The 15519-nt window shown below is 40.1% G+C and overlaps 1 long non-coding RNA gene across 1 annotated transcript in view; it reads right to left on the bottom strand.

Annotated features, from left to right (window-relative positions):
- Positions 1–568: 568 nt before the first annotated feature.
- The window catches only part of LOC138169910 (uncharacterized), a 41004-nt gene continuing 26053 nt past the window's right edge, over positions 569–15519 (bottom strand). The window contains exon 3 of the long non-coding RNA XR_011170489.1: positions 569–1650. This is a non-coding gene — a long non-coding RNA (uncharacterized lncRNA). The remainder of the gene's footprint in view (positions 1651–15519) is intronic.

Consider the following 15519-nt stretch of genomic DNA (forward strand, 5'->3'; position numbering starts at 1 on the left):
TTTCTTTCTTTCTTTCTTTCTTTCTTTCTTTCTTTCTTTCTTTCTTTATTTCTTTTTTTAAAAGCAGTTGGGGTTAACTTGCTCAAGGTTACAGGGCCAGTATATTTTTGGGTGTGGTGCTAAGTATCTGAGCCCGGATTCGATCCCAGGTCATCTCAACTCTGGGGCCGGTACTCTTACTCACTGTGCTACCTGGATTCCCCATCCACCACCTGCTTTTCAAAAGGAAAAAAAGATTGCTTGGTGCTCCCCATACAATCTTTAACTCTTTGATGTTTTTTTTTAATTTGTGTCATTTCAAAAACATAAAATATTTTTAAATGACACACCTTAAATTTAATGATTTTTTGTAAATGTGTGGTTTTCTTCCTGCATTGAAATTTGGATGATATAATATTGCATTATGTAACTATATGCTATGCAGCATATAGTATCCTATTGTGAACAAGTCATTATACCACATATTCCTGCCAATACATACCAGACTTCCCAACAATGCATGGCATGCTTGCCTGCCAGCACTTGCTTGTTAAGACTTGTCGTCAGACTTGACCACTGATTGGTTATAACTTACATTTTGTGTGTTTATTTGGAAAATAATGTAATCACTACAACTTTAACACTGTTACCCAACAGATGAAACATGTACAACCAGTTTTTCAAAATTTTCTTCTCTTTTTTCCTTATGTTTCCACTACCCTTTATTTTATTCAACACCCCCTCCCAATTGCACCCAAGGCTACTATCGACCCCCTGGATTGTTCCAGCACCCCTGGAAGTGGTTTCACCTACTTTGGGAATTTATGCCTAAGTGGAAGATTTGTCAATCTTTAATTAGTTTCCTACACTGGTGAAATCATAGGCTGAGACCAAATCCAAAGAGTATGGGTACTGTTGAATGGATGGAGAACCTGGGGATTTGCTGAGAAATGAGAGGAGAGGGTCAGGATTGTGGATTGTGGACAAGGTAGTAAGTACATACTGTAATGGCTGAAAAAGTGTCATGATGGAAGGAACACAAAATTTGGAGTTGGAGGATCTGGATTCAAATCTTGCCAATACTACTTGGGAATTTATCTCTTTAGACCTTTCTCCTGCCTCAATATCCCCTTCTCCACCCACCCACCAGTGACTTTGCTGTTTCTCACACAGGACACTAACATTACCCCCATCTCCCTACACTGCAAATTTTCCCTGGTTGTCCTCCATGCCTGGAATTTTATCCATCTTCATCACAGCCTTCTGGTTTTCTAGTTTCAATTAGGTCCCAGATAGGAGCACTCTATGAGAAATCTTTCATAGTTCCTCTTAAATGCCTTCCCGCTGTTAACTATCTCCAATTTTTCCTGTTTCTATCTTGTTTGTACATAGTTGCTTACATGTTGTTCACCCATTAGACTATGAACTCCTTTGTGCCTGGAACAGAGTAGGTATTTTTAAAATGCTCCTTGACTTCACCTGCATCTCGGTTCCTCCTGCTTAAAGTGAGGGGGTTGGATCTGATGACCTCTAAGATCACTTCCATCCATAAATCTAGGGCTCCATGAAGACTTATTCCCTCTTCAATCCTGGAGGAGGATGTAATTTGCCTCCAGCCTTTTCTTCACCCAGAAACAATTGAGAGACTTGCTCAGTGGTCCTTACAATGCTCTGAAAAAGAAAGGGTGAGTAAGAAGCTACTGAGGAATGCTTTCATTGTAGATCATAATTACCAGTCATTAGGCATTTTTTCCCTTGAATTCATGAGGCATCTTCCCTTGAGGGAGTTCCAAGCAGTTGATCTTTCCTTGAAAGTTTTTAGATTGCCTGAGGTTTCTCTCCTTTCAAACATTCAGTTTTCTATTTAGAAAATTCTCTTCCCATAGTGCTGACAGTTGAGGAACTTGACCTTTTTACTACAGTCTTCTCAGTAATTATTCCTAATTACTTCTCTGTCTAGCAACATGATGCAGGGGGAAGAGTCGTGAATCTGGAGTCAGCGGAGCTAGGTTCAAATCCTGGTTCTGTCACTTATGATTTGTGTGAATTTGAACAAGTTACTAAAACTCTTGTTTTCCTCATCTACCAAATGACCAGGATTGGACTGGGTGACTGGATGACCTCTAAGGACTCTTTCAGAGGTAAAGCTATGATCTCATGAAGAAGGTAGCAGCAAAATGAACACTGTTTTTAAAGTCAGACGGCCTGGGTTCACATCTCAATTCCATCACTTACTCCCTCTCTGGCTCTCAGTTTCTTATCTGTTAAATGAGAAATTTGGATCAGATGGCCTCAGTGAGCTCTCTTCCAGCTCTAAAATGATGATATTCTGAACCTAGCCTTGAAGAGGCCATTCAAGTGGAATACTGTATTAGAAATTATTCTCAAATGGGAGAAGGGGAGAAAACATCCAATGATAATGGGTCAACAGCAATCAGTCATGATATACCAAACCAGAGTGGGCTCTGCCAATGAGAATGTCTACTACTGGTAATTACATGATTATTGTCAGCTCAGGTATTCTTTCCTATTATTCCTTAAAATATTTCCCCATAGACTTGTCTCCCCATACCACCTCCTCTCAAATCATTAAAGTTGTGGTACAGTAGAAGGAACCTTGGCTCTGGATTTCAAACTTTGCCCCTGATGTTGACCACCTGTATGACATTGGGCAAATCATTTAGCCTCTAGGACCTCTGTTTCCTTATCTGTAAAATGATGAGGTTGGACTAGATGGCCTCAGAGATTCTATCCAGGATTTGTGATCCTAGGAATGTGGTTGCCTTCAGCCTCCATAGGTGTATAAACTTGTGGCTATTTTAAAGATGGTTACAGGTCATCAATGTGTGATGTAGGAAATGGAAGTAGGAAGATATGTCCATCAAGGCAGGGCAATTAGAAGACCCAAGGCAACCAATGACTATTCCTATTTCTCATCTTGGTGTCTCTAAATTTATATATGCCTAATTTATAGAAGTAAAAAGTTCACTTGGTTCAAAGATGGTGTTCAAATTAGGTTATAAGTTCAAAGTGGTTGCTTCTTGTCACCAATAAAAATCTGGCCATAGAAATACTCCTAACTGGTCATATGTTGAATGGGGGGTGGGGGGCTAGTCTGATTCTTCCTGGTTATGAAGACAGGGTGAGGAAAAGCTTATATAGTAACTTCTACTTTATTGTTCTTGCTCTTCAGTCATTTTCAGCTGTGTCTGACTTTTTCTGACTCCATTTGGGGTTTTCTTGGCAGAGATACTGAAGTGGTTTGCCATTTTCTTCTCCAGCCCATTTCACAGATGTGGAAACTGAGGCAAACAGGGTTAAGTGACTTGCCCAAGGTCACACAGCTAGTATGTTTCTGAGGCTAGATTTGAACTCACAATGGTGAGTCTTTCTGACTCCAGGCCTAGCACTATGTCACCTAGCTGCTCTCTACTCTGTGCTTGAATATTTATTGAATCGGATTGAATTTCTTCCCATAGTCTCCAAGTCACATCTGTGTTATACCTTGTAGCCATTCTGACTGTGGGATGACCAGGATAGACATCATGACATATAAGGATCAGTTGAAAGAACCAGTGATGTTTATTTAGCCTGGAAAAGGGAATACTTGTGTGTATGTGTGTGTGTGTGTGTGTGTGTGTGTGTGTGTGTGTGTTGAGGGAGGAGGTGGACATGACAGAACTTGAAGGATTGTCATGTAGAAGTGCATTAAACTTGTTTTATCTGGCCTCACATGTCAGAAGTAGATTCAGAGTAGAGGGTGCAGGGAATTAGCTTTGGAATGAGTAGAAGGAAAAACTTCCAGATAGTAACAATTCTTCACAAGTATAATGGATTGCCTGGGGAGGGAGTGGGGTCCCATTCACTGGAGGTGTGTAAGTGGAGCCTGGGTGACCACTTGTCTAAAATGTATTAAAGGGGATTCCTGTTCAGCTACGAATTTCACTTGATGACCTCTGAGGCTTCTCTTCCCACTCTGTGATCAGTCAGCATTGATCAACACCTACCTTGTTTCTGTGATTCCCCTGATTTTGCCTCCTAAAAGCTATCCTGTGGTTTCAAGTAGTAGTAGAACCTCGCCCCCCCAATAATTCTAAATCATTAGAATAATTTCTAACATACCATTCAAAAGGCTTCTTCAAAGCTAGGTTCATAGCATCATAAGAGAAATTTTCTTTAGAAGCTAGATCTATGGCCTCAGACACTTAACACTTACTAGCTGTGTGACGTTGGGCAAGTCACTTAAGCCCAATTGCACTGCTCTCCCCCCTCAAAAAAGAAAAAAGAAGAAGCTAGATCTAAGACATAAAGAAGACTTGTGAGTTTGAAGGTGTTAATGGGACAATGATGTCACTGAGTAAGATTTGGAGAATAAACCTAAATGTTGGAGAATTGAATTCATTTTTGGACTCCTAAGTAACCAAGAAACTCTCTTCTTCCTCCTCAAGATGTACAAATCATATCCTCCCTTAACTTATAAAAAGTCTCTGAAAAATCTTTAAATTGTAGGTCTGAGTAACACTTACATGCTGCCTTTTATAACAACGTAGATTATATTATTTTGTATCATAAATAGTGATCTTCCTCTTAAGCGTGGCCTTAACAAAGTCTGATAGAAAGAAACTAAACTTAGATTATTATCCAACTTTCCTTTCATAAGCCTTAAGGAAAAGCAGATCAAATTTGATGCTGAAGGGTGATAATGTTAAATTTGATTCAAATTAAGCCAATAAAACTCAGTCCAGCTATCTTTCCTATGGTTCAACCAAACATCATTGCCATGAAATACATTTCTATTGTCATTTTATTCCATAATTCATAGGCAACTTAAAGAGAAATTTGAAAAAATAAAAGGGGAGGGGGTGCTAGTGGAAATTAGCTATTACAGACAGAGACTGAACAAAGAAAATCCCACTAGGGATGATGGTGTAAGTTTCATTAAACACATTTTCAAGCAAATTGTGCAGTTTCCTGTTGGATTATTATTTATAGAATAGGTAGGGTTGGGTACATTGTTTCTCTTTCACTACATTCAACTTGAAAGGAAATATCATTAGTGGCTAAGTATGGGCCTTCTCACAATGCTCTGAAAGCTAGAAGGAGAAATCCCCTCATAGAGGTTAGCTCCATGCATTTCACTGCCCAAGGGTCAGATCTCATAATCCTCCTAGTTAATAGAACGATGAATGCCCTCCAAAGAACAAAGGGACAGTATTTTGCCCTATTAAATGTGTTCTTGCATTGATCTAGGGCAGTTCATTGTTAGTAGGCAAACTCATAGCAACCAAATTTAAATTTTTAGAGAATATCACAGTTGTCTCTATTTGAATAAAAGACAAGCATGAGCCAGAAATAAATGCACGCCACGAAAAGTCGAACACTGAAGGCCTGGATTACTGGGCTGTTTTGAAACACAGATGTTAAGACCCTATCTCTTTCCATACCCTCTTGAGTGATATCTGGAATACAGACCAGGATTTCAGTTGAAGCTTTTTCCAGAATTATTTTCTTTTTAAAAAGTTCTCCCACCCCCATCCCCGCAAGGCAGCATGCAAGGAAGTTGTTGCTTAATACAAGTGGGAAAATCCAAGTTGTGGTACCAGACCAGTCTTGAAAAAACTCAAAGGGCTGAGTAGCTTGGCTGGGTAGCCTTGCCCTGTTTGTTAGCAGCGTTTTGTAGCCTGGCTAGTCCCAGGCACTTTAGACAGTTGGGAGACAGGGAAGGGCTTTCTGGATGGCTCAGGCAGCTTGGCACGCTCTCAGCTCTGGGAAGTCCGTTCCGTTTTACAAAGAGCAGGTGGGCCAGGAAACTCAGCACTGCCGGGCAGATTGTGCAGCTGTGAGAGATGGAATTCCCCTCCGAAGGATCGGCGGGGCTTTGAAAATGAATTCATCATTAAAAGAGAAGGATTCTTGAAACCAGGGGAGAAAACGGGCCTTGATTGATTTCAAATTAACTCTTTGTACTAGGCTTCTTCTCCTCTTGAAAGAGGATGACAGTGCCTTGTCCAGATGGGGATCACAAACCATCTTGGATGCCCTTTCTTTTCTTTTTTTTTTAAATTAATTTGTTTATTTTTTGGATGCCCTTTCAAAGAAGGAAATGTGGGGAAATGGTGGCCAGGGTTTATTTCCTGCTGCACCCCAGGGCTGTGAAAGCTGAGGGTGGAGGGCAAACTGTGGCAGAGTCTGTTTCCTAATACTGATTTTTAGACTCGTCCTGGATAGGATCTTAGAAATCATCAAATGCAGGCTACTCTAATTTTACAGGTAAAGAAACTGAGGTGATTAACCAGAGATGTTAAATAACCTATGGCAAGCTAGCTAATGACAGAATCAAGACTAGAATTTTCTCATTGGAATTCTAGCGCTCTATCTACTAAATCACACATTTCTATGACAGTGTTTAGAAAAGTAGAGATTTGTTTTACCCAATAGTAGAAATCTTATTTAATCTGAAGGGTCAGAGCAAGATGGAATGGCATGCTTTATTACTAATAGAGTTTTTCCTCATTCTCCCCTCCTTGTTGTCTCCTACTGTTAACCAGTTTTCTTTTTCTTTCCCCCTCTCTTTCCTCTCTCTTTTTCTCCTCCCTCTTCCTTCTCTCCTACCACTCTCTTCATCTCTCTCCCTCTTTTTCCTACCCTCCTGTTTCTTTTTCCTTTCTCTCACTCCCTTTCACCACCCTCTTCCTTTCTCCCTCCTTCCCTTTTTCCCCTCCTTTCCCCATTTTTCTTTTCCTCCTTTTCCTCTCCTACTATCTTCCTTTCTCCCTCCTTTTTCTCCTCTTTCCTCTTTTCTTTCCTTCCTTCCCCTCCCTCTTCCTTTTTCTTCTCCCTTCTTTTTCTGTCTCTCCATCTTCCCTTCTATCTCTCTGCCTGCCTCTCTCCCCCTCATACTGTGGCCTCTGTTTAGTTTCCTCATTTCCTTCACCCAAATAAGACTTTTATCTCTAATTCCTATAGCTGGTTCAGCAAAATCTCTTTTTTCCCCTCTACTAAAAAAAAAAATCAGATAGTATCATCCTCCCTCCCTCCACCCCCCCACCCCAAAGGCTATTTACATGCTTTCTGTGAATTATCTTTGTACCTTGAAAGCAAGGAACAACAAAACAGGCTAGTCTGCAGGATCTTTCTAGGGACCGGAGTGAAGTTTCTTAATCCTTTGGCTGTAGAAGCCCAGACCCAAGAACCAGTCCTCCTTTATCTCCTGTTCCTCCTAGAGTACTTTGATCTGGTCTTTGGGCTTCGTTATAGCTCATTTCAGCTTTCAGGGAAATCTGAATTCATGAGCTCTCTCCCTACTAACAGGGCCCCCATTCTTTTCCATCCTCAGGAGATGCAACAACCCAGGTTAGCGTTGCTTCCAACCACATGTGGGGAAATAGTTGGACTAGCCTCAAGTACATATTAAAAAACTTGGTCTGATTAGCCACAGGAACCTCTGAGTGAGATGATTCATTAAATCAAATAGCCCCATGTTCAGGGGATGGCCAAGAACACCCATTAATGTATTATTGCAACTCGGGCATTAGTAAGTGCGTTTATTTCCCAGTTTTTTGGGTGGAAAACAAGGAGACAGGATAAGAAACTCACCCATCATCGCTTGGGGCAGATGGCCTGAATTTGGGTTCATGAGACACATGAATTTATATTATTTCTCTTATTTGACTTTCTCTACTCTGATCAAGTTAAAGGCTTAATTTTTGCTCCTAATAGAATCCATCCTCTTTCTCAATTTCTCCCCCTAAAACAGAAATCTAATTTGGACTCTGATAATACCCTCATCACTTCTAAAGCTGTCAACCAAAATAGGAACAGATAATTAGAAGATGATGGGAGTCAGCATAGAGCCAAATGGAGGGAGAGCGGCAACACAGTAAGACGGCAAAAACAGCCACCTAATCCATTAACAGCCTTTGCTATAATTATGTTTTGCTCTGGCATTAAACTGGGGAAAGCACAAAGGAGACACTATTAAAGTTTTAATCTCTAGCAAAAGGAGGTTCATCCTGTCTAACAGCAAACACTGTGCAAAGAAGTGCTTCTCCAATTAGCGCTGCCATAAATTTTAATTTAGCACTTAGTAGGAGTATTCAACAACTTGCAGAAAAATAATAGGGAAAAAAAAGAGAAGATGTTCCTTTAAAGGCATTCTCTTTCATTGTTCTCCTCCTTTAGAGAGGGGTTCTTAGATATGAGCCTTCTGGAAGGAGCCTGATGGCCCCAGAGACCCTGGTCTTTCTTCTGGCGAAAGGAAAAGACGTGAGTAGCAATCAGCCTGAAGCCAAAGGCATGGGCATAGGGAAGAAAGGGGGAAAAAAAAGGCTTGAGGTGATTGCACATTCCCAGCAAGTATTTGCTCAAAATGCTTTCTAGTCTTCAGTGACCCGTCAACTCCTCAGACTATATACAGCAGGAAAAGGCTGGGCTTCACCCTCATTCTCCATGGCCCCTGGTTCTGAATGGTTCTTCTCAATGACATCACCTTCCTCCTCTTGGTGTGCCAAGGAGAGGACTAAAATTAAAATTAATAGCAGGAAGAATATCTACCAGATCCCCCTCACTGAGCCTTTCAATTAAGGCTGCTGATTAGATCTCGGATTTCTTTACCACATAAAAACGACCAAGACTATGTTAATGTGTGGGTTTTTTTTTTTTAATTTGACCCAGCCCTGATGTTTTTAATTCTGCTGTGCTATGTAACAAAGTACTGAGATTGGGGCAGGGGAGAGAGGAACAGTACAGGCAATGACATTTTGGCCTGGCCTCATCTTGCATTCCCTTCATCTCAAAACCCTTTGACATCACTTTCTCTCAGTCTGACTAGGAGCTTCTCCTTGGCTAGGTCAATTTCTATTTATGAGCTTTATTCTATTCTCTCCTACCTTCTCCAGCAGATTGAACCTTCAGTCATCTCTCTGTCTGTCTGTCTCTCTCCTCTCTCTGTGTCTCTGTCTCTCTCTCTCATTTCTCTCCTCTGTCTGTCTGTCTATCTCTTTCTCTCTGTCACTCTCTCTCAAAATTTAGAGTTGATGTCAGGGGAAAAAAAAAGCCTCCTTAGTAATTAGAGCTGCCCCAAAGTGGAATGGCCTGCTTCAGAAAGTAGCAAGTTCCTCCTTAATCAGAAGTCTTTAAAGAGAAGTTGAAGGACCATTTTGTTTTGGGGACTAGACTCCATGGGCACTGGGGTCTCTTCCAGCTCTGGGGTTCTATACCCTTATGATTTAATTCAACAACCCATCCCTTTACGAATGAAGAAATTGGAGCTCAGAAAGATGAGGAGACATGCTCATAGTCCCATTGGTAATAGGGATCAGAGCCAGGATTTGTAGGTAAGTTTTCTGGCTCCAAATCTATCATTCTTTCCACTGTACCACAGTGCCCCTGGATGACTAACATTTAATTTTCTTAATTTAAATTTCTTAGTTTCTTAATTTTCTTAATTTAAATTTCTTAGTCCTAATTTTCTTACTTCACCTCTCTAAAGTGCTTTTGTATAGTTCTTTGAGGTCATTTGAGGTCTATTCTGATGAATCAATCCCAGAGCTATCTTTTACTTTCTGTTTTTTGAAGACATTCTGTGGAGCTAAGTAATAAGTCTAGTTAAAAATCCTAGCCCGGGAGTGGGGAACCTGCAGCCTTGAGGACACAGATGGCCTTCTAGAACTTTAAGTGTAGCCTTTCGACTGTAAAATTTGAATTCAGTCAAAAGGCTGTACTTAAGGATCTAGAAGGCTGAATGTGGCCTCAGGGCCAAAGGTTCCCCACCCCTGTACCTTGCCAAAGATTTAGGCTCAAGATTTGAAGTTGTGAGGTATGACTGTCTTGGTTATTGATTCAAAGAAAGCAAAATTTTACTTTTCTATAACTGGTTTTGTTGTGGTTGTTAGTTATTTCAGTCATGTTCCAACTCTCTGTGATCCCATTTTAGGCTTTCTTGGCAGAGATATTTGAGTCCTACAGCTCATTTTACAGATGAGGAAACTGAGGCAAACAGGGCTAATTGATTTGCCCAGGGTCATACAGTAAGTCTTTGAGGACAGATTTGACTCCACAAAGATGAGTCTTCCTAACTCCAGGCCCATTAGGAAAATGCATGTTAAGATAACTTTGTCTTTTTTTCTGAGCTAATTAATACTTAATGTCAAGATATTTGTGTCTCAGGCTCCAACCTTCAGCAAATCACCTTAACTAGCTTCAATTTCCGTTTCAGCCCACCCTCACCATACCACCTCCTATAAAGTGTGAAATATAAAATATGGCTCCTCCAAAGTTTTCTAAGTTTTGGTGGTTAAGGAGACATAGAAATGGAGTTATTGGATAGGTCTATATAGCAGCTAGTAAAATGGAAAATTGGCAATTATCTGGTAAATTTACACTTACTAACTAATCTTAATTATCTAACATTGAAAAAGCCAGTTTGAGGCCTGTTTCAATAGCATGCACTAAAAAATATAAGTAAATAAAACACCATTTGCCTATTTACAAAGAATATTTTGGCTTTTGGGTGGCCCTAGAGTTATAGTCAGTCAGCAAGGATTTATTAAGTGCCTATTATGTTCCAGTTTTAGGACTATGCTCTTAGATTCCAAACATTCTGCTCAGCATTAAAGATACAAGTACAGAAATGAGACAGTCCTTGCCCTCAAGAACCTTACATTCTACTACAAGGATGTACAGGATGTGTACAAAATGACCACATAGTGATTTGGAGGGTGGACACTAGCAACTGGGGGAATCAGGAAAGTTTACTTGAAGGAGACAGGTAATACAATCACTGTTTAATAAATAAAAAACTAAGAAATATATTTTCTTATTTGAATCTAGGATTTAAGTAATGCAGTAAATCCCTTCACAGATATAGATCCTTCCTCTGTGACTTATTATCTTAGAGGCAATAAAAAGCTTTTTTTTTAATGTCATAGAATCCTTGGTCTACAGTCTTGTGAAGCCCAGGGGATCACTTCTCAGAATAATATTTTTAAATGAAAACAAATATATTAGGATTACAAAGGACACAAATTACATTGAAATAAAGATGTATTTTTTTTTTCCATCCAAGTTCATGAACCTCCTGAAATTCAATCCTGGATGTTTGGTAGGTGAGGGAAAATGGCTGCTGTAGTTTAAGAAGACCTTGTCTTATAGATAAAAGTAATTTGACCGTGGTTACACAGCTAGTGTGTGTCAAAAGCTAGCCTTCAAAGGCCATTCATCTATCCACTGCCTCTAAAGCTCAAAGATATAGAGAACAATGCCTCCAAATTATACAAATTATAGCAGTAGCAAAGTTGGTATCACCATTGATCTAAGGCTAAAAGAGATAGCAGAATGCATCTGGTCCAAGCCTTGGGGAAACAGAGGCCTCGAAAATAGCTGGCTCATTGCCATGATAGTCGCTTATTTCTTGTGTCTAAACTTTTCCTACCATGATAGTCAATATGTCCATGCAACTTTTCAAATCAGAGACACAAATTTCCTTCAATGCATCTTCAGTATGCAGTTCAGCAAATGGTGCTGGGAACAACTCATTATTTTTTCATAGGATTATTTCAAGGAAGTGGCCAATGCATTCATTCAACCACTGAGTTAAACTTCACATTTGAATCTGTGTGAACATGTAATACTCCAGTGGACCCACGAACACATCACTTCCAAGAGTTCCCTCCCCCAGTTCACATAGCCCATTCATGCCTTCTCATCCATCCTGTGCCATTCTGGACCACATTTTCCTATAAATCTTTCATAGAGGACCTAGTCAGTATGCTGGAGGGGTCAGCATGCTTGGAGTGTGGGCCAGGTATACTGAGCCATCCATGCACACTGGTGACTGGAGACCTTTCTGTAGATCTTTTGATATTTTTGTCTACATAAGGGCAACACTCATTAATCAATCAATCAAAAAGGGGTTAATTAAGGACTTACTATATTCTGTACACTATGCTAAATGCAAGGGTAAGAAGCTAAAGAAAGTGCAAAGGTAAAGAAAGGTAAAAAAAGCACCTGCCCTCTTGGACCATATGTTCCAATAGGGAAAACAACATGGCAGGTCATTTCAAAGGGGAGGTCATCAGCAGATGAGAGGTTTGGGAAGGTATTCCTGAAGGAGGTGGTATTTTTTTGTGCTTTTTGGAGGGCAATTGGGGCAAAAAAGTGACTTGCCCAAGGTCACATGGCTAGTTAAGGAGGTGGGATTTAAGCTGATGCCTGGAGAAAGTCAGGAAAGCTAAAAGGTGGCATGGAAGCTGGAAAGTCATGTGGGAGGAAAGGAAGCAGGCCAGGATAGTGGGATTGTACATTTTTCTTGTTGTTTCAGTTGTGTCCTACTCTTTGTAACCCCATTTGGGTGGGTTGGTTTTTTTTTTTTTTGGCAGAGATACTGGGTTGGTTTGCCATTTCCTTCTCTAGCTCATTTGACAAATGAGGAAACTGAGGCAAACAGCGTTAAGTGACTTACACAGGGTCACACAGCTAGTTTAAGTGTCTGTTGCCAGATCTGAACTCAGTAAGATGAGTCTTCTTGACTCCAGGCAAACCTAGCTACCCAAGATCATACATATCATGGAAGAAAGTAAAGACCAACAAGACGAAATTCTTTGCTATAAAGAATGGCTCTCAGAAGGGTAAAGAGGAGGATACAGGGGAAAATTTATTTAGGTAATATAAAATCATGAGATATCAATACAAATATTTTTTTTAATAAAAAAGACTGGAAAGATAAGAAAGGGTTGGGCTATTCATCTTTTATCTCTCAGTCTCCCTGCAAGACCAGCTCAACTCCTTTCCAGTTATGCATGCCATTCATGTTGTCTTTTACATTACTTCTTATGCACCAGTTGTGATATGCAACAGTCTTGAACACCCACCATATTGCTGACTAAACATATCCAGTACCATGGGCCATTTATTTCACTGCATACCAAGGATTCTCTGATAGTTTTTTTTTCTTAGATCATACCTACACTTATACACAATAAAAACATCACAGCTGTTGGTTTTAAATAAGTCGCTAATTGCATTATGTTCTTTTAACGTTTTAGCAAGCTTGCCTTGTGCTCCAACATCGTAGCAATCCTGCAAATTCCATACTCTTTTCTGCTCAGTGTTCTGCTCATTAATTATATTCCTATTGGCTACTTTGAAGTTATTGAGACTGTTGGGATATGTAAAAGAGAGGCACCCGTATTGATTTCACCTCTAATATCTTTCTATCTTTATTTCCTTGATCTAGTAAATTCTAAGTCAGGTTGAGTGGCATGTTACAGTGGAGATGGTTTGATGTGGTATTGGCCAGTGGGACTTTGTCTCCAGAGTAGCCATCCCTTTGGAAAGATCGGGTAGGGCAGATGGATTCACGGGGATCACAGAATCATAGATTTTGAGCTGAAAGGCCATTGAGTCCAATTCCATCATTTTTGCAGATGAGAAAACTGGGGTGCCAAAAAGTTAAATGATTTTGGAGATGTACAAGGCAGGAGTTGAACCCAGGTCAATCCTGATTGTAAATCCAAAGCCATGGATACTGAACCTCAATGACCTCATAGAATCATAAAATCAGATCTCAATTTAATAAAATAAGGTCTCAAAATCAATTTCAAGTGTAAAAAATAGTGACTTACTTTGACTTCATGATTATCATCATCATCAATTTAAAATTTATTATGGTAATTTTCTCCTGAGAGTGCTGAGTTAATTTTTAACATCACTCATCATTTTGTTTAACCTGTGACTGAGTTCAGTAAGGAATTAAAATTGGGGGAAGTCCCCCCCATATGAACAAACCCCAGTTTCAGTCAGATATAATAACAGTAGCTAGCATTTACAGGTTAATGCAAGATTTGCAAGTGCTTTACAAAGGTGATCTCAGTTTGTCCTTACAAGCCCCTTGGGAGGTGGATGCTATTATTATCTTTATTTTACAGATGAGGAAACTGAGGAAGGCAGAGGTTGACTTAAAGCTAGTAAGTATCTGAGGCAGTATTTAGGAACTTTTAGCTTCAAAAATTAAGATAATATTAATCATAGCTCCCTGTTAGATTATGAACTCATTGTAAGTAAGGATTGTTTCATTCTTTTTACTTTTATTTCCAATGCCTACTACCAGGCCTGGCACATTAGAAGGGGTTTAATAAACATTTGATTGATTACTTGTTTTACTTTTCTTTTTGGAGGGGGGAAGGCAGGGCAATTAGTGTTAAGTGACTTGCCCAAGGTCACACAGGTATTAAGTGTTAAGTGTTTGAGGTCGAATTTGAATTCAGGTCCTCCTGACTCTAGGGCTGGTACTCTATTTGCTGCACCACCTAGCTGCCCCTTGATTGACTTTTATAGAATGCTTTAAAATTTGTAAAGCATGTTAGATACACTATCTCATTGGATCCTCAAGATAACCTTCTAAACTTTCAGGTGCTTTATTATCTGCATTTTATAGATAAGAAAAGTAAGGCTGAGAGGAGTCAGGTGCATTGCCTAAATCAGGATTTGAATACAGGGCTTTTGAAACCAGACCTGGCACTCTATGCCACATTGCTGCTAATTAAATAACAATAACCATCTTCAGACTTTTATGCCTGTTCCCCATATTTGTCCTGGACTCACTAGGCCTTTTGGAGAGGTTGCCCCTAGGGGATGGGCTACACTAATGCTCTGGAACTGGTGATCTTCCCCACCCCCAGAGCTTGGCTCATGGGAGCTTAGATCTAGACATAGAAGGTACCTAGAGATAGAGGCCACCTAGTCCAAAACCATCATTTTATAGATGAGGAAACAGAGGGTCACAGAAGGAAAGTGACTTATCCGATGTCATGCAAATAGTAAGGGGTGGAGTCAGGATTTGAACCCAGGTCTCCTGACTGAAGATTGGATAGTCTTTTCATTGCATCATTCTGTTTTTCATTAGTTGCTGTACAAACACCCTAAAGAAGTTAGTTTGTTACTTTGATCCATTCCCTTTGCAAAATAAGACTGGACTGTTTTACTGGACAGTTCCTTCATTAAAAAACAAGTATTTAAAAAAAGGATTTCTGTTGCCATAGCAGGCTTTTGCTTCTCCCAGACTAGGGATTTGTGTCATCCAAGCACTGGAATGCTAAGATCAGGGGTAGGTTTGAGAGAATGAGGGAGAAAGAAACAGCAGGACAGATAGCTAGACAACAGAGAAAGAAAGTGATAAATTTGAGTATAGAGAGTCAAAGAGATAGTGAAAGGAGAGAGAGAAAAGAGAAAGGGAGAGGGAGAGAAGAATAGAGAGATAGAGGAGGGAGGAAGAGAGAAAGGAAAGAGAGAGAAAGAGAAAGAGGGGGAAGGAAAGAGGGAGGGAGGGAGAGAGAGTAAGAGAGAGAACAGAGGAGAGGAAGAGAGGAGAAAAACAGGGAGAAAGAGAGAGACAGAGAGAGAGAGACAGAGAGACAGAGAGAGAGAAAGGAAGAGAGAGAGACAGAGAGAGAGAGGGAGAGAGAGAGACAGAGAGAGACAGAGAGAGAGAGAGAGAGAGAGAGAGAGAGAGAGAGAGAGAGAGACAGAGAGACAGAGAGACAG

This window comes from Petaurus breviceps, unplaced genomic scaffold, assembly GCF_028583685.1.
Source record: "Petaurus breviceps papuanus isolate PSGF00001 unplaced genomic scaffold, PetGlider_PUasm1.0 126, whole genome shotgun sequence".
Taxonomy (NCBI): Eukaryota; Metazoa; Chordata; class Mammalia; order Diprotodontia; family Petauridae; genus Petaurus; species Petaurus breviceps.